This window comes from Zingiber officinale, chromosome 8B, assembly GCF_018446385.1.
Source record: "Zingiber officinale cultivar Zhangliang chromosome 8B, Zo_v1.1, whole genome shotgun sequence".
Lineage (NCBI taxonomy): Eukaryota > Viridiplantae > Streptophyta > Magnoliopsida > Zingiberales > Zingiberaceae > Zingiber > Zingiber officinale.
Window position 1 is genome coordinate 45,243,105 of NC_056001.1, and position 26,812 is coordinate 45,269,916.

The window sequence follows — 26,812 nt, forward strand, 5'->3', positions numbered from 1 at the left end:
AACAATGAGGATATTCACTCCCCATTAACATTCAAATGCTCAACCTTGAGCATGTTCTTAATGGAAGGGTAACCACCTTCCAAGGTTCATGAAAAATAATTTTCATGTCTTTAAAGAGTCCCTCCCCCTAAAGGCATGGTGGTAACTTCTTGTCATTGTACCAACAATGACTTGGAATCCCTAAAACTTTAGGAAACCCAATTTTAGAAGTTTTGAGGTTCAAATATTCAAAATTTGAAACAAACCTCAACCTTAACTTCAACTTAGCCTTCCTTAACCAATCCATCTTTGTTTTCCACATGAAAACACTCTTTTTATGTATACAAATATATTTTCAGGGGTTTGGAATGGTTACCTAGACTAAAATAGGTTCAAAGATGCTGTAATCAGGCCTTCCCAGCCAAAATCAGCAACTTGGATCAATTTGAGTTGGGTTCCAATCGATTGAACCTTGTTGAATCGATCCACTGATCGATTCAGGAAGGCTGGATCGATCGGTGGATCGATCCAGGAAGCTTCTGTTCGTGAGAAGCTTGCTCTCAATCGATCGCCCGATCGATTGAGACCCTTCAATCGATCGAGTGATCGATTGAGGTCTGATAGTTGCTGAAATTCACTTTCTGTGAATTTCAGAAGCCCCTAGAAAAATCTACAAAATTCCAAAAATCGTAAAAATTTGTGTAGACATTATTTAGACTATATACTATCAAGGAAAAATAGTTTTCAATGAAAATATATTATATTTTCAAAGATTGACACAAACTTGAAAACTTGTAAAAACTTTAGTGTTTTCTTCAAGTTTTGTGTCTAACTATTCAATGATGATTTCTATCAAAAGATAGCCTTCACCAAGGTTTTCCAAAATTATTTTTTAAAACATTTTCAAAACCAATATCCCACCATATTCCTTGGGCTTAATGCACATGACTTGTACATTAGCTTTCCCAATGATGGGAAAGCACATAACTATGTGTTTTGATGAACTTAAAGCTCAAAAGAATGCACTAAATCAACATCTTGAGTTTTGTTCATCATCCTAACATCTCACTTGTATCTAATGTGCACTAAAACACATACAAGTCATCTTATTAGTCTTTGTGAGATGTAAAGTTTGGTTTTGCCCTAATCTAGGGATCATGCATATCTATCTAGGCATTTTGTGGATATTGAACATCCACTTAGGATGTTACTTGTTAATACCACTTGTTGACAACACTTGTTGAAAACACTTGTTGATAAATGTCATTTGTCCTTGCTTTTAAGGAATTAAACATAATGCATGATAATGTTATGGCATACATCAAAATGAAATAGCTTTCAAAAGAAAGATTCCTATAATTACATGATGTATGTATGACATAACATGATATTTTTGTGTTTTTCATCATGAGGAATGAATGCAAAAATAAACATGATGTCATGGCATAAAATGAGCAAATAATCATGGCAGAGTTTAGCATAAATAAAATACCTAGATTACCTATCTAGGTGTCCTTAAACCTTAGCTAAGTTAAAACTTAAACCTAGATTGCCCTCTAAATGCTCCAAGAAAATGCCAAAACCTAACTTGGCATTTCTAATTCTCTTGATTAAATTATGCCAATTGAAATTAAGCTTATTCTTCAAATGTTGGCATATTTCGTTCTTCCACAAGAGTAGCACTTTGAGATTAAGGCTTAAATTGGCCTTAAATTTCCTAAGAACATACCAAAATCCCAACTTGATAGTTCTTATGATTTTTCAATTTGTGTCACTTAAAATATCATCCAATTTATCAAATTGTGACACATTTTACTCTTCTCAAGAGTAAACATAAATCCATTTCATTTTCAAAGGTTAATAATAACCTTGAAAATGCTCCTTGAGTGTCAATTTCTCCAAAGTTGGGTTAACTACCCTTCTTCTTAGAGTTGACACTCCCTAACCCATCTATGGGGTAGAGAAGATGCTCCTAGGAACCCAAAACCTATTGGTGCTCCTTGGATGCTCTAGGTATTCACTAGGGATAACTTCCCTAGATACCTTCCTAGTGACCTTGTTGGGCTTTTTAGAAGCCTTGGTCACCTTTTCTAGGTCAACTCTAGGGATTGCTTCCCTTGTGACCTTGTTAGTGACTTTCTTAGACTTCTTAGGAGTCTTAGTCACATTTATTGCAAATATACTCTTAGGGATGACCTCCCTAGTATTTTTTCCTTGCCCACTAGGCTTAGAGTTGGTTCCATAGCTATATGGAACCCTATGGTAAGTAGGTGTATCCCTTTTGATTTTAGGTTTGTATCCCAAACCTCTATGGCTCTTGGATGACCCTTGTGTCATATTTGTGATTTTTCTAAGGGTCTTCTCTAATTTATCAAGTCTTGACCTCCAGACTTGATTTTCCTTCCATAATTCTTCAACCTTAGATTTTTCACTAAAATCTTGATTTTTCTTCTTCTTAGGCACATACCTAGAATTCTTAGGGTTCTTACCTAAGTTCCTATCTATCTTTCTAAACCTAGGTTGAGAGGTTTTAGCATGATAAGCTACATGATTTTCTTTAATTTTATCATGCCTCATATTTTCATGGTAAATAACATTTAAATGATATAAACTTGAACTATCATGATTTTTACCATTATTCAAAGGGATAGGCTCAATAAAGGTTACCTTTATTTTTACCTTGGAGGCTCCCCCTTGAGTTGAGCTTCCTCCTTGAGGCTTGACCACCTTCTTCTCCTTAGGGCATTGACTTCGGTAATGCCCCTTTTGATTACAGGAGAAGCACACAATGTGCTCCTTGCTCTTCTTTGTTCCGGTGATGGTCTCCTTGGGCTTCTCCTTGCCATTTAATGCCACTTGACCCTTCTTCTTGGCCAATTTAGGGCATTTGCTCTTGTAATGTCCATGTTCCCTACATTCAAAGCATATAATATGATTTTTATTATTAATTGAAATGTTTATACCTTTTTGTGTAGGGATGACACTTTCTCCTTTGGATCCGGAGGTAGAAGCTTCCTCTTGATCCGAAGATGATATTCTTCCATTTGATTTTGCTTGACTTGTGGAGGTGGAGGCTTCTTCATCCTCTTCTTCTCTTGACCCGGATGTGAAGGATTCTTCTTGCTCTTGTTCCGGTGTCAATGAAGATTGCTCCCCCTCAATCCTAGAGGTGGAGGCTTCACCTTCTTCTTCATCTTCATCCTCTTGTACATGAAACAAGGAATATACTTCTTCCTTGCTCTTTTGATTGCTCTCCTTTGAGGATGAAGCTTCTTGGACCTCCTCTTCGGAGGTTGAGAATCTCTCAACCTCGGAGTCCTCCTCTTCTTGGTTTTGATCCATTGAGTCGCCCTCTTTGGATTCTTCTTGATTTGGTACAGTGGAGGGGATCTCATGAATCCTTGCCAATTTGCTCCAAAGCTTCTTGGCATCTTCAAACTCTCCAATTTGCTCCAAGATGTTGCTTGGCAATAAATTGACCAACAGCTTGGTCACTTTGTCATTGACCTCACATCTTTATAGTTGCTCCTTACTCCATTTGCTTTTCTTGAGAGTTTTGCCCTTGGAGTTCTTTGGAGATTCAAAACCTTCCATAAGAGCAAACCATTGCTCTATCTCCACCATTAAGAAATTCTCGATCCTTGATCTCCAAAGATCGAAGCTTGTAGATATGTACGGTGGAGCCACCCTCGTGTCAAATCCAAGTCCATCTTGGAATTGCATCTTGAAGTTGAGCTTCTTGAATTCTTTGACTTTGGTGAATTTGCTCCAACTTCTTCACCCTCTAGCTTTGCTTGTTTTGTTTACCCCTTCCGGCGATGATTCCGGTGAAGAGCGACCTCGCTCTGATACCACTTGTTGGGACCAAAAAGTAGCTAGAGGGGGGTGAATAGCTCGTCGCATGCTAGGTGCTCGTCGTTGCTTGTTTCTTCAAAGATGCGCAGCGAAAATACAAGCAACAAACCACACAACGCTAACAAGATTGGTTTACTTAGTATCCACCTCACAAGAGGTGACTAGTCCAAGGATCCACACCTACTCACGCACCCTCCACTAATAAAACCCTCCTTTATGGTAACTACCAAAGGCGAAGAAGCCCTACAAGACTCTCAATACAAGAAGAAAGGAAAAGGTAATGAAATACAAGCACAAGCTTACAATGAGTACAAAAACTCTAACCCTAGCTTTCTTCTTCTTTCCTTTTGGTCCGCCTCTTGACTTGGAAGATTCCAAGAACCTTCAAGAACTGGCGATCTGGAGCTTAGAGAGAGCTGCGGAGGAGCTAGTGAAGATCTCTGTTCTCTCGTGGAAATGCTACCGAAGGAAATGAACGCCTGCGGCTTAAATCGATGCCAACGGTCGGATCCCGATCGATTGGATTGCTCCCAATCAATCGGGGAGGCTTTGGATCGATCCACGGATCGATCGAGAGCGCCTCTGTGCTCTAGAAATTCGCCTGGATCGATCGGCTGATCGATTCAGGGCTTATCGCGACATACAGCACCTTCCCAATCGATCCACTGATCGATTGGGACCTCTGGATCGATCAGCTGATCGATCCAGAGGCATTCTGTGCACTCGCGACTCCCTCCCAATCGATCCACTGATCGATTGAGATGAAGGCTTCTCGCAGGGACACCCCAATCGATCGACCGATCGATTGGGCTCCAGCCAATCGATCGGCTGATCGATTCGGCTTCTGGTTTTTGCCCAAAACCAAGTCCCAAGCCCCCAAACCAACATCCAGTCAATCCTTGACCTGTTGGTACATCATGCTTAGCATCCGGTCACTCTTGACCTGCTAGGACTCCTTTACCAAGTGTTCGGTTAATCCCTTTGGCCCACTTGGACTTTCACAAGATGTCTGGTCAACCTTGACCCATCTGGATTTCTCCGTGCCTGGCTTCACTCACTAGGACTTCCAATCTGTCTAGCTTCACTCACTAGGACTTCTCTTCTGCCTGGCTTCACTCACCAGGTCTTTCACCTAGCTTCACTCACTAGGATTTTCCTCACTGCCTAGCTTCACTCACTAGGTCTTTCCTTCTGCCTAACATCCCAGTTAGGACTTCTCTTCTGCCTGGCTTCACTCACCAGATCTTTCACCTAGCTTCACTCACTAGGATTTTCCTTACTGCCTAGCTTCACTCACTAGGTCTTTCCTTCTGCCTAACATCCCAGTTAGGACTTCTCAGTCAAGTATATGGTCATCCTTGACCTACTTGACTCTTCTTCAATCAACCTTGTATTGTCAAACATCGAAACCCAAAACAAGACTCAAGCTTGGTCAACCAGGTCAACCTTGACCTGAAGGATGTTGCACCAACACACCAGACTCTTTTTAAGCCGGATTTCCAAACCCCTCTACTTTGATAAGGTTCCAAACCCTTTTTAAGTCGGATTCCCAAACCTCTTTTATTTTGGTAAGGTTTACCGAACCCTTCTTAAGCCTGATTCTCAAACACCTCTACTTTGATAAGCTTCATCGGACTCTTCTTAAGTTAAATTCCCAAACATCTTTTGTTTAGGTAAGATTTACCGGACCCTTCTTAAGCCAGATTCCTTACTCGTTCCTTCTATTTTGGGTAAGAATTTTGGTATCCTTTAAGCCGGACTCCTTACATGTTCCCTCCGTTTTAAATCCTTTAATATGATTAGTAATTTAATTAATTATCAACTTAATTAACTAAATTAACCAGCTAGGCTAATTTTCAATCCTATAATCTCATAAATTCTTAACCTAATTAGTTATTTAATTTATTTAATAGACTAATTAATATCAATTACTAATCAATTAGACTAATTAGTTAATTTTTTAAACAGATCCACAATCTTAATCATCCGTCATTACTCATTAATCAAATAACTATAATTATTACCTATTAATTAATCCATCCATTAATAAATAGGGAGATATACCTAGTACCTTTCTTTTTGATTTTTTTTCATCATCTTTCTATTCCTTATTGTTTTTATATATTGCTGGCTTCCATCTCCATTATGTCTCATCTAAATTTGTTAATATGTCAAATTTATATAACCATTATATAGTTTTCAATTAATATTTTTTTACACATAGGAAAATAAATTAAAATGTGTAGATATTGTAGGTGCAGCGGAGGCCAGCAAGAGGGGGTGAATTGCTGAAATCAAAATTAAACTATACTCTCCTCGTATTTCAACTCAGAAAAGCAATAGAAAAATAATAACGAATAAAGAAATAAAAATTAAGCAGAAGACAGGAATTTAACCTGGTTACAACCAAGAGGATTGTTAATCCAGGGCAATGACAAAAGCGCAGTAGAAGATCTCCTTTTACTGAAGGCGGAGAAGCCTTTTACACTTTGAAGCTTAGAACTATTGCTAGGAAAGACTATACAATTGATTGCTTGAGTTGTCTTGAATTCCTAGCTCCAGGGGCCTTTAAATAGCCTCTGAAAATCTGATCTCGAGGGTCCAAGGCGCCTCCAATAGAAGTCCAAGGTGCCTCCAATGGGTGAGCTGATAAAACTTTATCCACAGCGCAAACGGTCAGTTTTGACCTATTGAAGGCGCCTTCAACAAGGCTGAAGGCACCTTCAAGAAGGCTGAAGGCGCCTTCAAGCTGGAGGCGCCTTCAACAAGGCTGAAGGCGCCTTCAAGCTGGAGGCGCCTCCAAGCCTGATGGAGGCGCCTCCAAGCTAGCAGCTCGAATTCCAGCTTGCTTCTTTGCTTCACTTTGACTTCCGACGCTCCGATCTTTTCGGTGATTGCGGCCAACCGGAATAGGGCTCACCCGAACCCAATTCCCGGCCTTCTCCTCGAGCAGCATTCCTCCCCGGATTAACGTCGCACACATTCTTCTCGCCCACCGGTGTACTCTTCCGCAGCTCTCTCGTCTTTCAGACGCACCAAGCCCGTCGGCTCCCTTCCCGTGCCGTCCTTCTCGCTAGCTGCGTCTTCCGATCGACTTCCTGTGCTCCTAAGTTCCTGCGCACTCAGACACAGGGATCAAACAAAGCAGGATCTAACCAACTTGGTTGATCACATCAAAATGCCCACGGGGACCAACAATCTCCCCCTTTTTGGGTTCTTGTGTTTGGAGGAATCTGGTTTCTTGTACTTGGTCTTTGCCTTCTCCTTTTGCTTGCTCTTCAATTTCGGGCAGTCATCCTTGATGTGTCCTTCTTCATTGCAGTTGTAGCAACGAGTCGTTCTTCTTTTTCTCTCATGCCTCTGCGATCTAAATTTGTTAGATTTAAAAAATTTATTGAAGCGTCTTACTAGTAGTGTCGCTTCTGATTCGTCAACCGAGGCTTCGAAGTCAGAACTGTTCATTTTTGCCTTTAAGGCAATGTTTTGACTGGTCTTCTCTACTCCATTGGACTCTGAAACTCGAGATTCGTGAAGTTCAAAAGTGGAAAACAGTTGTTCTAGAGTACTTACCTCGAAGTCCTTAGAGATGTAGTACGCATCTACTAAGGAGGCCCACTCTGGAGTTCTGGGGAAGGAGTTGAGCGCGTATCGGATCGAGTCCCGGTTCGTTACTTCTTCTCCAAGATTGGTTAGTTGCGTGATCAGCTCTTTGATCCTTGCTTGGAGTTGCGCTACCTTCTCGCCTTGGTTCATCCGGAGGTTCGTCAACTGGGTCCGGAGGATGTCGCGCCTGGCTAGCTTCGCTTCGGAGGTACCTTCGTGAAGCTCCAGGAATTTCTCCCAGAGATCTTTCGCGAAATCATAGCTTCCGATCCGATTTACCTCCTGAGGTGGCAGTACACTGATTAGATGGAACTCAGCCTTTCCGTTGGCGATGAAATCGGCTTGGTCCTTCTTGCTCCATGTGTTTTCTTCTTTATCTTTCGGCGCTGCAAAACCATATTTCATTATAATAAGAATATCAAAATATGTTTTAAAAATACCTCCATTTTTCGCTTCCATGTGGCGAAATCTCCGTCGAACTTTGGAGGATGAATATTTACTCCGGCCATCGTCTTGATCGTTGTGCTTCAGTCGGCGGTTAGTGTTGGAGTGTATACTGAAAGCCTAAGCTTTGTAAACATTCATTATGAATAAAGAATCACATTTGGTCTAATTATCTACATTTTTTTGTAGTTGTTCATTTAATTTATATTGTAGATAACATAGTATGTGGTGTCACATACAGAAGATGATGTTATCAGTACCTTATAAATTATAAACAGTAGCTCACGACCAGAATGGAAAGGAACAAACCATTAGAAAGTCGTAGTGTAATTAGATATTAGTTTATCTTGACTATATAATTACACTAGTACACTCAGAGTGTATTGAGTAGGACCATTTGAAGTCGTTCCTTTTATACTGACTTTATAAAGGAATAAAGACCTCAGTTATTATGGAAGTGTGTGCTCTTAATCCTAATATAATAACAAGCATATATGGTTGATATTTATTTCTTTAATTTATCAATGGGTGAGATTTAGTTCGATGAATCAATAAACCCGATAAATTGGGAAATGGTATCACTCATAGTGTGTGTTGTTGATTATAGAAGGAAATTGTGTCCTAGTGATACTAGGTTGATAATGTCCTCAAGAGGAGCTCATAAAGATTGTCATGTTAAACCCTGCAGGTGGACTTAGTCCGACATGATAATAAGGTTGAGTGGTACTACTCTTGGACTTAGATATTAATTAAATGAGTTGTCAGTAACTCACTTAATTAGTGGACATTCGATATCTTAAACACAGGGAGACTAACACACTCATAATAAGAAGGAGCCCAAAATGTAATTTGGGATTGGTGCGGTAGTTCAATGATAGTTCTCTAGTGGAATGAATTATCATTGATAAAATTAAGTTGTGTGTTGGGCGAACATGGGACTTAATTTTATCGGGAGACCAAACTAATTCCTCCTCTCGGTCCCTATCGTAGCCTCTTATTTATAGAGTACTATACCCACATATACCCACCTTTTATACCCACCTAAAGGGGGCCGGCCAAGCTAGCTTGGGAACCAAGCTAGGGCCGGCCTAAGCTTGGGTTTAAGGTGGCCGGCCCTAGCTTGAACCCAAGCTAGTAGGGCCGGCCATAATTAATTAAAAGAAAATTTAATTTTAATGTTTATTATTATGTGGAAGATTTAATTTAAAAGAGAATTAAAATTAAAATATCTCTCTTGTAAAAATTTACAAAAGATTAAAGAAAGAGATTAGATTTCTTTCCTTATTTGTAGATTGGAGAGTTGTTTTATTTTCTCTTTAAAATTATTCACATGTTAATAAAATTAAAATTATAGATATTTCCTTTTATTAACCATGAAGAGATTTTAAAGAGAAATTTTATTTTTTAAAATTTCCGGAAACAAATAAGGAAAGTTTTAATTGTTGATTGAAACTTGTCCAATTTGCTTCCTATTGTTTTGGCCGGCCATCATTGTTTAATTGGGGAAATATTATTTTATTTTTCTCAATTAAATCATGTCAAGGAAATTAAGGAAAATTTATTGTAATTAAATTTCCTAATTTACCTATGCTTAGGGATATAAAGGAGGTGGTGAGGGTGCCTTCACGATACACAACATCTATTATTCCTCTCCCTCTTTTGTTCCTTGGTGTGGCGGCCATCATCTCCTTCTCTTCCTCTTGTGGTGGCCGAACCTCTCCCTCTCCCTTGGAGTTCTTGTGGTGGCCGGATACTACTCGGAGAAGAAGAAGAAGAAGGAGAAAGCTAGCATCTCTTGGAGCTTGGTTAGTATTTTGGTTTTTCTCCTTGGTGAAGCTTTTCTTTTGTGGCCGAACCTTGCTTGGAGGAGAAGAAGGTGGTTGGTGTTTTCTCATCTTGGAAGATCGTTGCCCACACAACGTCCGAGGTTAGAAGAGGAATACGGTAGAAGATCAAGAGGTTTTCTACAAGGTATAACTAGTAATTTCTATTTCCGCATCATGCTAGTTATTTATGGAAATAATACCAAATACAAGAGGCTTACGTTCTAGTATTTGAATATGTTTTTTCGAAGTTGTGTTCTTTTGTTTCTTTCTTTTCCTTGTGATTTGATTGTTCTCTTTGGTTAACCTAAAGTTATTTTAGGAAATTAAATATTAGCTTTCTATTAAAGGTTTTGTCTAGTCGGTGGTGGTTGCTCCCATATCCAAGAAGGTCATGTGCCTCGCCACGTCAGTACTGGGAACCTTTTATGGAAATTAATATTTAATGGAGTTAATAACTTAAGGAGACTTGGGTCGAACGTGTTAAGTTCCGCAGGAGATCCAAGTCAAAACCTAAAAGAACAAATAGATTAAGTTTTGGATCAAACGTGTTAAGTTCCGCAGGAGATCCAAAATTTAATTTAAAAGAACACATGGTAGCTAGGAAAAGGTTCAGATCTTTGTACAAAATTTTTGTACAGAGGAACCTATAGGCTTTCCGAGTAGCAACCAACAGTTAGTCCTTCTGAGGTGGTCTGGCTCTGATACCAATTGTAGGTGCAGCAGAGGCTAACAAAAGCGGGGTGAATTGCTGAAATCAAAATTAAACTATACCCTCCTCGGATTTCAACTCAGAAAAGCAATAGAAAAATAATAACGAATAAAAAAAATAGAAATTAAGCAAAAGACAGGAATTTAACCTGGTTACAACCAAGAGGGTTGTTAATCTAAGGCAGTGACAAAAGCGCAGTAGAAGATCTCCTTTTGCTGAAGGCGAAGAAGCCTTTTACACTTTGAAACTAAGAACTATTGCTAGGAAAGACTATACAATTGATTGCTTGAGTTGTCTTGATTTCCTAGCTCTAGGGGCCTTTAAATAACCTCTGGAAATCTGATCTCGAGGGTCCAAGGCGCCTCCAATAGAGGTCCAAGGCGCCTCCAATGGGTGAGCGGATAAAACTTTATCCGCAACGCAAACGGTTAGTTTTGACCTGTTGAAGGTGCCTTCAAGCTGGAGGCACCTCCAAGCCTGATGGAGACACCTCCAAGCCTGATAGAGGCGCCTCCAAGCTGGCAGCTCGAATTCCAGCTTGCTTCTTTGCTTCGCTTTGACTTCCAACGCTCCAATCTTTTTGATGATTGCGGCCAACCGGAATAGGGCTCACCCAAACCCAATTCCCAGCCTTCTCCTCGAGCAGCCTTCCTCCCCGGCTTAACGTCCCTCGAACGTCGCGCACGTTCTTCTCGTCCACCGGTGTACTCTTCCACAGCTCTCTCGTCCTTCGGACGCACTGAGCCCTGTTGGATCGAGACATGCTAGAGGGGGGTGAATAGCGCTCGCGGCTATTTTGTTCGTATCAGAATCGTAAAAACTATCGGATAAGAGTTAATGCAGCGGAATAAAAATCAACACACAAAGACGCAAGAGATTTTTACTTCGTTCGGAGCCTAAGGCGACTCCTACTCGAAGGCCCGCGATCCTTGATCGCTTCCGGTGGGCAACAACTATAAACTCGATTATTACAAACTAAGTATTACAAGAAATGCGATAAAAGAAATCTATACCGACGATGAAAAGAGAAATCTTGGAGCTCTGGGTCGTCGGAGACTTGTAGCAGCACTTCAGGGAGTCTTTCGGAGCAGCACGTTGAAGAAAGAAGACTTGGAAATTGTTGGTTTGAGCTGCTGGTCGAATCCCCTTTATAGACAGTGTCCAAGGCGCCTTAAACAAGCTCCAAGGCGCCTTAAACGAGAGTTTTATCCCGATCTGCTCGCTGTGATAACCCTTTGACTGCCGCGACCTGAAGGCGCCTTCAAGCCCTTCAAGGCGCCTCCAAGCTGTCTAAGGCGCCTTAAACCCATCCAAGGCGCCTTAAGCCTGCTCCTCGCGCCAGCTCAGGATTTTGAACCCGAGGCGCCTCCAAGCCTCATGGAGGCGCCTCGGACACTGTTCATCCGAGGCAAATCTTCGTTATTTTGTACCTGCAAGACATGTTAGTCCCAAACAACATCCTGCAACACAAGGTTAGCACAAAATAACAGTGTGGATCATAAAGAATGTTTAAGACAGTCTCCGGACTGTCCGGATCTGACTTTGGATTTCCGACCGGAAACCCTAGGTCGACCCGATGCCTACTGTTCCCTCTACGGGGAACGCGTCCTCACCTACTCCACTCAGGAGATTTACCTGTTGCCAGTGCAATCCTCCAGATCGACTGGACTTTTGCTCAGCACTCGATACTTCCGGACTTTCTGCTGGACATCCGCTTCCCGGCTAGTCCAGTCTTTCACCTGGTTCGCGACACCAGGACTTTCCACCTAGAGTTACCACCCCTTAGGACTTTTTGCCTGAAGTCATCGACCTGCCAAGACTTTCCGCATAGGATTACCACCCCCTATGACCTAGGGTTACCACCCCCTAGGGTTTATCCCTTTGCCTAACCGCAGCTAGGACTTTCCTGAAATCCTCAAGTAGACTTGTTAGAATACAAAATATCTTAACTTTGAATTCTTTGCCATTATCAAAACACGAGTTCGATCGTCGGATGCTTCCCGCACCAACAATCTTCCCTTTTTTGATTATGGCAACTCAAATTCAAAGTTAAGTAAACAAACGAATAGATAACCATTTAATATAGGTAAATTTGCTAATTATAGGTGAACACATTAACCAAAGCAAATTTGCTAAACTATATGCTCCCCCTTAACTATTGCTCCCCCTTAACTAATGCTCCCCCTTTAATATTAATTTAAATTTGATTTGAATTTTGCTACTCTCCCCCTTTGCCATATATCAAAAAAAATAATAGACTTTTGAATAACTAGATACTTAACATTCATTTCTTATTTATAGCTAAGATGTATCTTTTTGATAGATTTTAAAGGCTAGGAGAAAAGTAATCTTTGATGGTAAAAAGAACTCTGCAGGAATTTACAATGTTAGATTTCAAAGTTAGCTAGGCTCAGCAAGGATTTGAACATTAAGATTGTAACTTAGCTTAGATCTTTTAGACATATTGAATTTGAAGACTTAGGTTAATAGTAAACTTAAGTTTGAACAACATTTAAATTTGGTTTAGGTTATTTATTCAAATTCAGTTGGTCCTTAAGTCCAAGCATGAGTTATAATCAGTAGATTAACTTACTAGGTATCAGAGCCCTAAAGATCAAAACATGCTTAAGCAGAAAACTGAGTGTCCTTTTACCAACTGTCTAACCTTTAGCTACTTGCTGACTGCTTATAGGGCAATAGCTTTCACCTGGTTAGTCAAGTCAAGTTGATTTGGTCCAGTTAGGTTTGACTAGAGCTGGAAGACTCAACTTGATTAATGTATGTTGCGTATTTAACGCCCAGACTCATATCGATGCACAGATATAAGCATTATTGAGTCCAGGCTGTACCCTATGCATCTCACGTCATTCTATGTCTTTCAAACACAAACAAGGTAAACCTAGGTGTTTGTGAGATGCTCTGGCTTAATTCTAGGGGAACATGATTTCTAGGGGAAAATTTAGGCTAATTCCAGAATTTTGTAAAATCTAGGAAATTGGGAATTTTGTAAAATTATTTTTTTTCTAGATTTTGAAAAATGAAGACAACAAAATGAGACACCTACTCTACCCAACACATTCCTATTTGCCTTCTAAGTGCACTGAACTCAAGTTCAGGTAAGGGTTTTGTAAAGATGTCAGCTAGGTTTGATTTGGACTCAACGTGGTTGAGTGCAATTTCACCTTTAGCTACATGATCCCTTACAAACTAGTGTTTTACCTCTATGTGTTTAGTCCTGGAGTGGTGAATAGGATTCTTGGTGAGATTAATTGAGCTGATATTATCAATAAAGATTTGTGTATTTTTATATTCTAGTTGATAGTCTTTTAACGTATGCATCATCCACAACAGTTGAGATGCACATTCTCCTAGAGTTATGTATTCAGCTTCTGTGGTGGATAGAGCAACACAATGTTACTTTCTGCTTGACCAACTTACTAGGCACTGACCTATACCACTTGTACTTTTTCTGTCTAACTTGCACCCAGCATAGTCTGAATCAGAATAGCCATAAAGGTCAAAGGTGCAAGTTCTTGGATACCAAAGTCCTACATTTAGAGTTCCTTTAATATACCTAAGTATTCTTTTAACGTATGATAGGTGTGACTCTTTTGCACAGGATTGGTATCTTGCGCACCTACCTACTGCAAACAATATGTCGGGTCGACTTGCAGTTAGGTAAAGTAGGCTACCTATGGCACTCCTATAGTATTTTGGGTCAACTGGTTTTCCTTCTGGGTCAGAGTCAATGTTTATGTTGGTTGCCATTGGAGTATTTATAATTTTTGAATTTTCCATACAGAATTTTTTAATTAACTCCTTAGCATATTTAGTTTGATAAATGTAGATTTCATCTTTAGTTTGTTTAATTTGTAAGCCTAAGAAGAAATTAAGTTCCCCAACCATACTCATTTCAAATTCACTTTCCATTAATTTGACAAATTCTTTTAAGAATTTTGAATTAGTTGAGCCAAAGATTATGTCGTCAACATAGATTTGGGCTATAAAGATATCTTTTTCTATGGTTTTCACAAACAAAGTTGGATCGATTTGTCCTTGGTTAAAGTCTTTGGATATTAAGTAATTAGATAATCTTTCATACCATGCTCTAGGGGCTTGTTTTAGTCCATATAATGCCTTTTTTAATTTAAATACGTGGTTAGGGTAGTCTATGTCTTCAAACCCTGGAGGTTGGCTTACATAGACCTCTTCCTTGATAAAACCATTTAAAAAGGCTGACTTAACGTCCATTTGGTACAATTTGAATCCTTTATTTGCTGCATAGGCTAATAACATCCTAATGGACTCGAGTCTAGCTACTGGAGCATAGGTTTCATCATAGTCTAAGCCTTCGACTTGACTAAACCCTTTGGCTACTAACCTAGCTTTGTTTCTTATTATATCACCGTGATCATCCAACTTGTTCCTAAAAATCCATTTGGTGTCTATTATTGATTTATCTATGGGTTTAGGTACAAGGTCCCAGACTTGGTTTCTCTCAAATTGTGCTAACTCTTCCTGCATTGCAATGATCCAATCTGGATCAGGCAGGGCTTCTTCTATAGTCTTAGGTTCAATTTTAGAAATAAGGGCAATCTGACTAAGGTTTATATAGGATGATCTAGTTCTGACTCCTAGGTTTGGGTCACCCAAAATTTGGTCAGGTGGGTGAGAGGTACTTACTCTGGTTGGTCTTATCTGTGGGTCAGAAACTGGTTCTTCTGACTCATTAAGATTAGGTTGAATTTCATCATCTTCTATAGCTCTTGGATTAATGTCAATATTTTCATTTATATAAGGTAAGCTGTTTTCTTCATCAAATATTACATTAGTTGTTTCTTCAACTTTCAAGGTATTTTGATTATATACTCTAAAGGCCCTATTGGTAGAGGAGTATCCTAAGAATATTCCTTGGTTAGACTTGGGTGTAAATTTTCCTAAGTAATCTTTAGTATTTAAAATGTGAACTTTACACCCAAATACTTTTAGATAGTTTAGATTGGGAATTTTATGATAGTAGAGTTCATATGGTGTTTTATTGTGAGATTTGTTAATTAAAATTCTGTTTTGAATATAATTTGCAGTATTTATCGCTTCAGCCCAAAATTGATGATTTAAGTGATATTCGTTTAACATAGTCCTGGCGGCTTCTTGTAATGTTCTATTTTTACGTTCCACTAGACTATTTTGTTGGGGGGTTCTAGGACATGAAAATTCATGTTGGTATCCATTTATTTTACAAAATTGGGTAAACGTATGATTTTCAAATTCCCCTCCGTGATCACTTCTTATTCTTTTAATTTTAGTATCTTTTTCATTTTCCGTTAAATTGCAAAAATTACTAAATGTTTCATAGGTTTCATCTTTTGTTTTTAAAAATTTTACCCATGTGTACCTAGAGTAGTCATCAATTATTACTAAGCAATATTGGTTCTTGCTTAGTGATTTGGCTCCATGTGAATCAAATAGATCAAGGTGAAGGAGCTCAAGTATGGTGTTAGTTCTTTCTAGGTTGGTTGACTTGTGGGTTGACTTAGTTTGTTTTCCTTTTTGACATGCATCACAGATTGAATTTTCAATAAATTTTAATTTGGGCAAACCTCTAACTAGACCATTTTGTGAGTGTGACCCAGCCTTCTATGCCACAGTTGGGTTTCCTCTTGTTGTGTCAGGAGACACTTTATTGAGGATATTGATAAGTCAATTGTGTAGATGTTATTCTTTCTAAGTCCTTTAAGTTTAATTTCTGGGTTTTCAATATTTTTAACTAAACATCCAGATTTATCAAAATTGACTAGGTATTCGCTGTCACACAATTGACTTATACTTAGTAAATTAAAGTTAAAATTTTCAACCAATAAAACATTTCGAATAATGAAATCGGAACTAAGTTCAATATTACCTTTTCCGATTACTTTCAGTTTACTGTCGTTGCCGAATGCAACTGATCCTAGACTCTCGTACTTGAGTTTGGTAAACTTCAACTTATCTCCAGTCATATGTCTGGAGCATCCACTATCCAACATCCATTGATCCAATTCCTACACATGAAGTAGTTGAATTGGTTTCTTTTTAATGGATTTAAAGATAGCGTCATTGAAGTAGACTCCTTAGATTTTCTATTTTACTCTATTGTATTCAAGGTAATTTAGCAAACACTTAAGCCTATGGTTATTAACGTTTTGAAATTTAAGTTTTTAAAATAATTTTGAAATTTAAGTTTTTAAAATAATTTTGAAATTTAAGTTTTTTTTTAAAAATAATTTTGAAATTTAAGTTTTTTTTTAAAATAATTTTGAAATTTAAGTTATTGAAATTTAAGTTTTTAAAATAATTTTGAAATTTAAGTTTTTAAAATAATTTTGAAATTTAAGTTTTTTAAAATAATTTTGAAATTTAAGCAATTTAAGTTTTTTAAAATAATTTTGAAATTTAAGTTTTTTTTAAAATAATTTTGAAATTTAGTTTTTAAAATAATTTTGAAATTTAGTTTTTAAAATAATTTTTGAAATTTAGTTTTTAAAACCATTTTGAAAAATAATTTTGAAAGTTAAAATAATTTAATTTTAATTTCTTAGTTATCTCACCCGATCTAGATTGTCAATCAGGGAATCCTATAATTGTTGTGAGATGAATTATTGTTGAATTTAAGGGTCTGGTTTAACTTTGTGTTAGATTCAGGTTTAGCTTTGGTTTCAACAAGTAAGCATTCTTTGGATAAAACTTCTGGGCTATGGTGAGTCACACGGAGCCCATTAGAGTAACCATGTCTTCGAGGTTTTCCAAATAGTTCTACCCATTGAACTTAATACTAATCCTTGGTCTAACTAGTTAGGATCCATTTAAGGGTAGCTTCGGTCAGTTCCACTTGGCCAAATGCACCAGGTTGAAGTCATATCTTCCTAGACATGCGATGCCCAAGTTTCCCTAACGTACTATCATCCAAAAATTTCACCGGTACTGTGGTTCAAGTTAAACTTAGCCCGTTTAAACTAGCCTTAATTACCCTGTCGGGTAATTTACTCTTGTTTTACCCATTTCGGGTAAATTAGGTTCAGTTACCCTATCGGGTAGTTCAGTTGGAGGTGCCAGCTAGTTTGGATCCACCATCTATTTTTGAATTTTGAATTTATAATTTAATTTCGAGTTTTTAGTTTGAATTTAGAATTTAGAATTTATAATTTAATTTCAATTTTTTTGTTTTGATAATTTAATTTTGATTTTTAATTTTGATTTTGGATTTATAATTTAATTTTGAATTTTGAATTTATAATTTAATTTCGAATTTTTGATTTTGAATTTATAATTTAATTTTGATTTTGAATTTATAATTTAATTTTGAATTTTTAATTTTGATTTTGAATTTTGAATTTAATTTCGAATTTTTAATTTTGATTTTGAATTTAATTTTAAATTTTTAAGATCGTCTTCCTTTTAGCTTTCCCTGGATCATAGCCTCGATCTGGTCTATCGAGGTAGTGTATTTGATCCTTCGAAACCCAGTATTAGCCAAGTCCAACTTGATTGATCAATTTAGACTTGGTGACCCATGCTTGGACTAATTTACTACTTTGTTTGTTTATTAAGGATAAATAAGATCTATATTTCTTTTTACTTTTATATCCCAACCCAGTTTTGTTATAGACGGCTCTTTGTGTCCCAAGAATTAGGTCCAAATTCTTGAATCCCAGAGAAAATCGTTCTAAAGTATTTTTTAAATCTTTTACCTGATTTTTCAAACTAGAAATTTCTTCCTCAAGTTTTTGAACTTGAGTAGAATTTCCAGTTTGAACTTGATCAGGTAAAGAATTAGTGTTTGTCACTTCTTTAAGGACGGCTACTTCCTTTAGAAGTGATTTAATCCTAAGGTTTGATTTAGCTAGTTTGCGAAGTAGGTAATTAACTAAATTATTAAACCTTGGAATACTTACAGTGGAGTCTGGCCCTTCTGAAACGGATGCGGATCCGTGGCTTTGCTCGGACTCGGCTTCTGACTCGCTCTCGATGATCTGGTCCCGGGCCATAAGTGCGAGTAGACTTGTTTGATCAAGTTCATCGTCGTCGTCCTCCGAAGAAGATTCGTCCCAGGTTGCTTTCAGGGCCTTCTTTCTTCTTTGCTTTTTGGCCTCCTTTTGGTTGGGATAGTTGGCTTTGATATGCCCCCTTCTGGTTGCACCCGTAACAAGTGACTTCGAACTTTACCTTTGAGTTCGGTTGGGCCTCCCTGGATTGAACTGCCTTCTTCAGATCTTTCTTGTTGAAGCCCTTCTTCTTCTTGTAGAGCTTCTTCACAAGATTCATGAGTTCGCTGGTCAGTTCATCCTCTGAATCTTCTGAGTCGGGTTCGTCTTCTGATTCCGATTCAATTTTTCGCCGTACTCTTGGTTCCCGTGTTAGACTCGTACCTGCAACTAAAGCAATACCCTTCTCAGATGGCTGTGCATTAGTTTGTTCATGAAGTTCAAATTCAGAAAATAACTCGTCTAGCTTTAAAGAAGATAAGTCTTTGGAGACCTTGTAGGCATCTACCATTGATGCCCACAATGTACTCCTTGGAAACGAATTTAATGCGTACCTTATGACGTCCCGGTTTTCGACTCTCTGTCCAATTGCATGAAGAGAGTTGAGAATGTCCTGGATGAGCGCGTGAAGCTGGCTCGCCGTCTCACCTTCCTGTATTTTTAAATTATACAATTTATTAAATAATAAATCTCTTTTACTTACTTTTGTGTCCGTGGTGCCCTCGTGGAGTTCGATCAGTTTTTCCCAGAGTTCCTTTGCGGTTGAAAAGGGACCGACTCTGTTGAGCTCCTCCTTGGTAAGACCGCACTGGATGGTGCAGGTAGCTTTGGCGTCGGCTTCCACCTTTTTGATAAAGGCTGGCTCCCAGTTTTCACAGGATGTAGGCTTACCGTCTGTATCAGTTGGAAGTTGAAGTCCTGTCTTGATTATCATCCAGGTGTCGAACTGGATCTTTAGATATATCTCCATTCGCCCCTTCCAATATCCGAAGTCTTCTCCAGAAAATAGTGGGGGACGAACAGTGATATATCCTTCTTGTTGAGTCATTTTAGACCTAAACAAACAAAAACAAAAAGATCTATTCCAAGACTGAGTCTTGGATTAGTGGTGCGGGAGGAAGAAGAAAAATAACGAGCTCAAGTGGTATTGACCAACTTTGAGCAACACTGATTAGAAAAGAATTTAGAACTTTAGCTAATTAGCTAATTTCTAATTGACTCCGCAACAAAATACCTCGAAAAAAAACTGCTTTGAATGGTGGTTGCACCAGTTCAAAACAACCCCGCTCTGATACCAATTGTTGGATCGAGACCGCGCTAGAGGGGGGGTGAATAGCGCTCACGGCTATTTTGTTCGTATCGGAATCGTAAAAACTATCGGATAAGAGTTAATGCAGCGGAATATAAATCAACACACAAAGACGCAAGAGGTTTTTACTTCGTTCGGAGCCTAAGGCGACTCCTACTCGAAGGCCCGCGATCCTTGATCGCTTCCGGTGGACAACAACTATAAGCTCGATTATTACAAACTAAGTATTACAAGAAATGTGATAAAAGAAATCTATACCGACGACGAAAAGAGAAATCTTGGAGCTCTGGGTCGTCGGAGACTTGTAGCAGCACTTCCGGGAGTCTTTCAGAGCAGCACGTTGAAGAAAGAAGACTTGGAAATTGTTGGTTTGAGCTGCTGGTCGAACCCCCTTTATAAACAGTGTCCAAGGCGCATTAAACAAGCTCCAAGGCGCCTTAAACGAGAGTTTTATCCCGATCTGCGACCTGAAGGCGCCTTCAAGCCCTTCAAGGCGCCTCCAAGCTGTCTAAGGCGCCTTAAACCCATCCAAGGCGCCTTAAGCCTGCTCCTCGCGCCAGCTCAGGATTTTGAACCCGAGGCGCCTCCAAGCCTCATGGAGGCGCCTCGGACACTGTTCATCCGAGGTAAATCTTCATTATTTTGTACCTGCAAGACATGTTAGTCCCAAACAACATCTTGCAACACAAGGTTACCACAAAATAACAGTGTGGATCATAAAGAATGTTTAAGACAGTCTCCGGACTGTCCGGATCTGACTTTGGATTTCCGACCGGAAACCCTAGGTCGACCCGACGCCTACTGTTCCCTCTACGAGGAACGCGTCCTCACCTACTCCACTCAGGAGATTTACCTGTTGCCAGTGCAATCCTCCAGATCGACTGGACTTTTGCTCAGCACTCGATACTTTCGGACTTTCTGCTGGACATCCGCTTCCCGGCTAGTCCAGTCTTTCACCTGGTTCGCGACACCAGGACTTTCCACCTAGGGTTACCACCCCCTAGGACTTTTTTCCTGAAGTCATCGACCTGCCAAGACTTTCCGTATAGGGTTACCACCCCCTATGACCTAGGATTACCACCCCCTAGGGTTTATCCCTTTGCCTAACCGCATCTAGGACTTTCCTGAAATCCTCAAGTAGACTTGCTAGAATACAAAACATCTTAACTTTGAATTCTTTGTCATTATCAAAACACGAGTTCGATCGTCAGATGCTTCCCGCACCAACAAGCTCGTCGGCTCCCTTCCCGTGTCGTCCTTCTCGCTAGCTGCGTCTTCCGCTCGACTTCCTGTGCTCCTAAGTTCCTGCACACTCAGACACAGGGATCAAACAAAGCAGGACCTAACCAACTTGATTGATCATATCAAAATACCCATGGGGACCAACAGATATCATATCTTCTCGAATATCTCACTTCATGACATTCTTATTCTCTCTCTATATATATCTTAGTGATATGGAAAGATGGTATAGATTATGATTTTAAGAATTATGAATTCTTAATAATGCTTTTGAATGATATGGAAAAATAATAAATAGGGAGATTACAATAAGAGAATCAATGTTTTGAATGATTAGGAAGATCAAAATAGTTGAGACTCCCACACGTCTATTGGAGAGTAGGCGTGAAAGAATTATGGTGTCAAGGATCTTACACTAAGGGTGTATTTGGTTCGGGGTTATTCTTGATAATCTTGATTATTCATCCAAGGTTATCAACAAAAACCTTGTTTAGTTTAGGTATTCGATGATTCCTGAGTAATGTTCCATGCCCGACACGTCAACAAAAGGGTCATACAGTCCGGAATCGGAAAACCTCATAAAACTAAGGTTTTTCTTGATTCTGGGGTTAACGAATTTTTTTTACGAAAAATACCCTCCAATAAGAAAAAACATGGGAAAATGAGAAAAAATGTAAAAAACTATTAAAAATATAAAAAAAAATGTTTAAAAAATTTTAAAATTTTTAAAAATAAATAATTTAAAAAATAAAAATTTTTAAAAAAATAAATTTTAGAAATTTAAAAAATTTTAAAAATAAAAAATTTATAAAATTTTAAAAAAAAAATTAAAAAATAAAATAAATAAATAAAAATTTAAATTTAAAAAATGTAAAAAAAATATAAATATAAAAAATAAAAAAAACATTAAAAAAAATAAAAAAAACACATAAAAAAGTAAAAAAAATATATACAAGAAAAATAAAAGTAAAAAAAACATAAAAAAATAAATAATAATAATAATAATAATAATAGTTGATTTTGTAACTGAGGGTAATACGGTAAAATATTAAACTAAGGTATTCATTAAAACCTTCAAACAAATAAGTTTTTGTAGCATTACCTATATTGAACCAAACAACATTTGGTTATATTTTATTTTCCATAACCTTGGTTATGTGATTACCTGGTAATCATATAACCAAGATTATACATGATAACTTGAACCAAATATACCCTAAAGGTTTTTCTCTTGTCACGGTATATTTTTTATATACTTGTCATTATTTATAATGTAGATATTATAATTTTGATGAAAATAACTAAAATATGTGATATAACTTTAGCCCAAAAGCTCATCCGAAGGTCATTTTAATTCTTTTTTATATACAACTATTCACCACATCAATATTAAATTCCCAAATCAAACTCTACTATTAGCATGGGGCTTTTTTTTTGTTGATTTTTTTTTAAAAAAAACTTAGCCCGAGCATATTATATAATTCATTGAAGCAAAAAAAGGTGATTCACCACATCAATATTAAATTCCCAAATCAAATTCTACTATTAGCGGGTTTTTTTTTTTTTTTGTTGATGTTTTAAAAAAAAATCTTAGCCCAAGCCTATTATATAATTCATTGAAGTAAAAAAAAATGATTACGTTCATCCCATAATTAGTCCATCTCAAATTATGTGAAGGGACATAAAGCATAAGATTAACATATAAGCAACGACCAAATTAGTTAGAGGTGGGAGAGATTTTTTTTTATGAGGATATATATTCATCGAGAATTGATCCATTATGTCAATATAATAAATCTGTCATGCTCTAACTAACTAAACATCCCATGAAGATAAAGACTAAACTTAATTCATATTCCTTTTAAACTTAGATTATAGTATGAAATTAGTTATCTCATCGATATTTTAATATTATTGCAAGATAATAATTATAAATTTGTTGTGTTTCCTCGTAATGTGAATTTATGATTAATCTTATATTTTGTTATGAATATTTATTCTATTGCAATGTGAATATTTTGCTATTGTTATTTGTTTAGTATTTACTTATAAATTATTCATTAATTTTGTGGTTAAAACTTATTTTATATTATTAGTACACTTTATTATTTACATACCTCGGAGATTAATAGTCAAACTTATTTTTACATTTACATTGAATTAAGAATTATTGAAAATATGTCAACAAAGCCCATGGATCAATTTAAGGAAATAATAACTTTTAAAATTTATTTACGCAAGTCTCTTCCGTATTATTGATTTTACGGGAAAAAAAAAAAAAAAAGTCAAAAACACCTCCCCTATATATATATATATATGGGGAAAAAAAAAAAAGTCAAAAGCACCTCCCCTATATATATATATATATATGATTTTGATATACTGCACGATATGCACAGTGTGTGACGGTGCGCGTCACGTATATCATGATTTTTTTGTTTTTTTTTAAATTTTGATTAAAAAAATAATTAAAATATATTAATTTTGATTAAAAAAATAAATAAAATATATTTTTTAAGATTTTATTAGTAGGGTTCAGGCATCCTAATTGGGATATAATTTTTCAGTTAATTTTTTTTTTAAGATTTTATCTCTAGGGTTTAGATTTTCCAATTGAATTATAATATTTAGTTAAAAAAATTTAAAAATGAAATAAATTTAAATATTTATGGAATATTGTAATATGTTAAGGGGATATCTTAACGTAGCTACTTATATAAAGAAATATTATTTTTTTAATTCAAAATGTCTGTGTTTTGTTATTTTTTTATAATTAATTTTTGAATTAAAAAAATAATTAAAATATTTTTTAAAAATTTTATTTCTAGGGTTCAGGTTTTGGGTTATAGTATCAAAGTTATTTTTTTTTTAAGATTTTACCTCTAGAGTTCAGGCTTTGGGTTATAGTATCAAAGCTATTTAGAGTTCAAGCTTTGGGTTATAGTATCAAAGCTATTTTTTTTTTAGATTTTACCTCTAGGGTTCATGCTTTGGGTTATAGTATTAAAGCTATTTTTTTTAGATTTTACCTCTAGGGTTCAGGCTTTGGGTTATAGTATCAAAGCTATTTTTTTTTTAGATTTTACTTCTGGGGTTTAGATTTTCCAATTAGATTATAGTGTTTAGTTTAAAAAAGAAATTAAAATAAAATAAATTTAAGTATTTATTGAGTATTGTAATAGATTGAGGGGATATATTAATGTATTAGAGATTTATATAAGAAAATATTTATTTTTTTAATTGATTTTTTTAATTTAAAATATTAAAAAAGTCAAAAGATAAAAAAAATCCGATTGATATCGTGCGCGCGCGCGCAGTCGTGCACTGTGCAGGCGCGCACGATATCAATCCTCTATATATATATATATATATAACTATATCTAAAATTTAAGATAAACTACTTAATTTATTAAATTTAGATAATCATTTTTCATTATACACTACAATAATTATCTTAAAATTTCTATTATCTTTAATTTTTTTTATTATTTTCTTCTCTTTCTTCTATTTTTTATTATTATATTTATGAAATGAAGGGAAGAAGAGAGATTGAAAAGAATAAATGGAAGGAGAGATTAAAAAAAATATTATTTTATTTTTAATGTAGAGGTTTTATTTTCTAAATCTAGAAAATAATTATTCATCAAATCTAAATTTAGGAAGTAGATAGGATTTTAATTATTATCTTATCCAAAATTTAAAATAAAATTTTTAGATAAGGTAGTTATGATTGTGGTTGAGGTTGATACTCTAACATTTGAGTCACTGTAATTAAGATCCCTTTTGTTGTTGACTGATAATAAGGAATGACCTCTACCCAGCCTGCCAGCCATGTATTCTATAAATATGATCACGGATTCCATGTATTAAAAGATACATTTTGTTGACAGATCATGAGGAATGATCTCTACCCAGCCATTATGCTACAAATATGATTTTAGGTTCCATAGATTATCGAATCAATAAAACTAAATCCCATCGGATATTAAATTAAGTTTGATAGTCTAGATACAAAAATGAAAATTTATAAGATCAAATTGAATTTCAGTAAACTAACACAGAGAAATTAAAATTACCAGTTTGCAAGAATTCAGGGGGAGTGTAAGCTAGGTTAGTGCTATAACTTTTCCCATCTCGACTATTTTTCATGAGACCAAAGCTAGACAAACGAGGATCTCCATCCTACAAATTAAAAACATAGATAAAAATGGAGAAAAAATATATATGGAAGTGAACAGCATAAAGAATAACACAATGTATTAAAAAATATTACAATATGAGGATAAAGTTTTACATATTGCAAAATAAAGAGAATTTTGTATTTCTAGATGATGTGTCTCTCTAAAGAATCTCATAAAAAATTCCAAAAGGTAATATACCTAGACATGTTGTAAAGTGCTTTTGGAAAGATATATATATCCTATTAGACAAAATAATCTAAATATATCAAATGAAAGTAAGCATAACTTAGCAATCTTAAAAGCCTTGTTATGTCATACTTATCTTAAAGGATTAATAGCTGACCTTATCAAGAAGTAGTTCCACAAATAAGAAAGATTAGCTAAAAAGAATTGACCTTATCAAGAAGTAGTTCCACAAATAGGTTCATATTTGAGTTATCATACCTCATCAAAAAGAACTCTATAAGAATTCAGATCATGATATATCCTCCAGTTCTCAGAGTTACAATGATCTAGCTTCAGATGCCACTCTAACACGCATTTCCCATGACAAAGGTTGTTTGTCCCCTAAAACAAGGAAATAGGCATAGTTGACCAAAATGTCAATATAATCACATACTATATTTATGAAAATCTTCAAGTTGTGATTATTTCCAGCAGTGCAATGCTGCATAATGTCAATCTATTAAGATAAACTTAAAATAGTTGCAACTAATATGGGTTGATGATTTGATGTTGATAACTCGAGAAATAAGTTTTGTGGAGATCAAAATTATCATAGCCTGTAGTTAGGATGCAGGCAATGTCATTTTTAACTAGAGGGTATGGATTTATCATTTTACATTTTTCTTTATGTTCCAAAATTGTGCAGAAGATAAAACTAGACTCAAGAAGATTTTGTGGAAATTTGCAAGAATTACAATTATACTTGTTTATCTATCATATTATGATTCACGAGGATCAGTATTAATATAGTGTTATATAAAGCTCAATGGATAGATAACAGTAATACAGTTGGCCCAAATAGTTGGGCCAAGCGCATCTTTATGATAATGAAGGTGATGTGAAGATAGTGAAAAACAGCTTTAAGTAGCAAAAGACCAATTTATTTAAAGAAAGTGTGTCTGATAATTAATTTCTAAAGTTATCAAGTTGAAAAGGTATTATCTCTCAACGGTGATCCATACCAACCCTTGGGCATGTACATGATTTTGTATAGGGCCCACTCTTTTGTTTCTTTTATATGATTTGTTTACTTCCAGAAAAAAGAAAATAACGGTTTCATAGTTGATTGAAAAAAAAAGAAAAATCATAAACACGACAAAACAAAAAGGCATGCATGTCTTCAACCTACTGTACTTGTAAGGAGTGTCTATGTCATTAAAAAAAACTCCGCTAAAATAAAAATGAGTGTGAGCGAATTATTGCATATGGGTCCTTGTACAACACCAATGAGATCAACACCCCAATTGTGCTGATTAAATATTACTCCAGTCTCAAGATAATTGGACATTTGAATTAATTGATCCACATGTCTATCAATATATCTCATTAGATGGTAGATAATGTAGATCTATATTTTAAATGCATGATAGATGAATAATATAAAATTAAAGTGGTAAAAATTTACAGTGATCTCTCGC

At 36.2% G+C, this 26,812-nt stretch overlaps 1 pseudogene; it reads right to left on the reverse strand.

Moving 5' to 3' along the window:
* LOC122013749 overlaps nucleotides 1-25,842 on the reverse strand; it is a 46,622-nt pseudogene extending 20,780 nt beyond the window's left edge.
* Nucleotides 25,843-26,812: the final 970 nt, after the last annotated feature.